At 43.1% G+C, this 2,408-nt stretch overlaps 1 non-coding gene across 1 annotated transcript; it reads right to left on the reverse strand.

Annotated features, from left to right (window-relative positions):
• Positions 1-1,549: 1,549 nt before the first annotated feature.
• LOC136524944 (small nucleolar RNA R71) lies at positions 1,550-1,656 on the reverse strand. Its single transcript, XR_010776290.1, has one exon. It is a non-coding gene; the product is annotated as a small nucleolar RNA R71 (small nucleolar RNA).
• Positions 1,657-2,408: the final 752 nt, after the last annotated feature.

The following is a 2,408-nucleotide window of genomic DNA, read 5'->3' on the forward strand; positions in this document are numbered from 1 at the left end:
GAAGAGGGTTACATGCATAGGAAAAGTCCAGCACTGTTAGTGTGGTACCTGCCCTGTGACCGATCACCTGCGTGCAATATTCGGGAACCCGGATGATGCCAAGCTCATGTCCTGGCATGCATTAGCTGACCGCCTGAAAGATGATGGCAAGCTATGGCACCCATCCGATGGCAAGCAGTGGAAGGATTTCGACGAGGCCTACCTGGAGTTTGGCAAGGAGCCCATGCATGTTAGGTTCGCGCTGAGTACCAACAGGATGAACCCGTTCGGTGAGCTTAGCAGCTCGCACAACACTTGGCCCGTCGTGCTCACCAATGTACAACCTACCTCCCCATCTATGTCAGAAGCGTAGGTACCTTATGCTGACCATGCTTATCTCCGGACCGAAGCAGCCCGACAATGATATAGATGTGTTCCTTGGAGCCAGTTCATGGAGGAAATGAAGATACTATTTGATGTTGGGGTCTAGATGGTGGATGCATCCCTGCAAGGAGAAGTTCACACTAAAAGCAATCATCTTTGTCACCATCACCGATTACCCCACCGCAGTTAAGCCACGATTTACCGTAGCCTCTAGGCCACGGCGGACGGCTTTGCCCGCCACGGGAAACCGAAAATGCCCGCCTCCAGTAAAGTTTGTGTAGTAGTGATATAATGTTTACCCCTTATTGACTTTGGTCTATAATGCAGACATGTTATCTTGTTCATATCTAAACTTAGCTCTTACCAATATGCCTTCCTTTGGGAAAATATAAATAATGATACCCTGAATATTTTCGGGTGAAATGCTACAGTGGTATTTTCGTGCATTTGCGGAATTAAAACTGTAAACGTAAGAATTACCACATGTCATTTACTAATGCTACTACTATGAACTAACAATCCTAGTGGTAACATTAGGAAATGTCAACAAGCATTTCTAGCGCCGTTGCCAGCAAAGGCATAGGTTTAAAAGAGTTTAGCAAAGATATGTTCATGATAATATGCATGTATAGTAGCCATTGCTCATGCGGACTAACTCAGCTTGTTTTCTTCTGTTGTGGATGAAAACAGGATAGTGTATGACTAGTTTCTCTATGCCGGACAACTTTGTCGACGATCCGAAGGCGTTTTTGAGGAAAAGCAAGTCTCTTCTAACGAAGAGCCTAGTTAATAACGCCACTTCTTCCTCTACCACTCCGCTGATAGACGAACTAGTTACTCCCACACCATCCGCTACTAAAGCTATGGCTAAAAAGACACCATGAGTTTTTCGTCCCTGCCATTGCCAATGTGCCCGATGGGCCCGCTGTCAATGTTGGTGATAGGAACTTCGAACTCCATACTGGCCAAGTGAGGACACGAATGCGCATCCTCAACACTTCCTTGAGCTGTGTGACACCATCATCATCAAAGACATCGCACCTGATATTATCAGACTCCGTCTGTTTCCTTTCACTCTAGTGGGGAAGGTGGAACAATGGTTCTACAAGGATTGGTAAGCTGTAAATTATGGACAAAATGTTCCATGGTGTTCCTCGCCAAGTTTTTCCCCATGGATAAAACCAATGTCCTGAGGAAAATAATACAAAATTTCCAGCAAGATTCCAATGAATCCATCCCTGAGGCATGGGAGAGGCTACAAGAGTACATCCTCGCCTGCCCGCACCATGGAATGGAAAGCTGGATAGCTTGTGCTATGGAACTTCTACAAATGGGTTAACACCCATGTTAAGAGGGCATTTAGATGACACTATTGGAGGGGTGTTTCTCTCACTAACCGCCATGGGAGCCATGGCTCTCATTGAAAAGATTATTACAAATCAGGCTAGGGTGAGAAGAGAACCCAAACGAAGCAAAAATGTATGCACACCATCAAGGAGACGGATATGCTTGCTGCGAAAATAGACCTCCTGATGTAGCGTCTAGAAGAACATGCTACTAAAAGGAAGCCATGATGAAAACCATGATGATGGTCATGGATTCGCATATGACATGCGAAGTCTATGGAAATGTTGGCCATTTGGGAAATGACAGCCCTAAAACCCATGAAGAAGCTGCATTCATCAACAACGGGTTCTATCAACAAGGAGGTAATAATGGTTGGAATAATCAATCATGTCCACCATTCCAAGATAATTTGAATTTCAATTCAAATTACAATTCGAATCAACCTTCATTAAAAGATTTAGTTTTAGGTCAAGCTAAAATTAATGAGAATCTTACTAAAAAGCTTGCCTATAATGATAAAGTATTAGAAAATGTTAATTCCAAGATTTAAAGTTTATCTTCCTCTATTCAAAATCAATTGAGCTTCAATAAAATGATAGAAATGTAACTAGCTCAAATTGCTGCTACTATTTCTATTAGGCAAATTGTAGGGGGGAATAAATAATAACAGCTCAACATCTTGCGCTTCTCTTGTAGAA

This window comes from Miscanthus floridulus, chromosome 18 (assembly GCF_019320115.1).
Source record: "Miscanthus floridulus cultivar M001 chromosome 18, ASM1932011v1, whole genome shotgun sequence".
NCBI classification, from domain to species: domain Eukaryota; kingdom Viridiplantae; phylum Streptophyta; class Magnoliopsida; order Poales; family Poaceae; genus Miscanthus; species Miscanthus floridulus.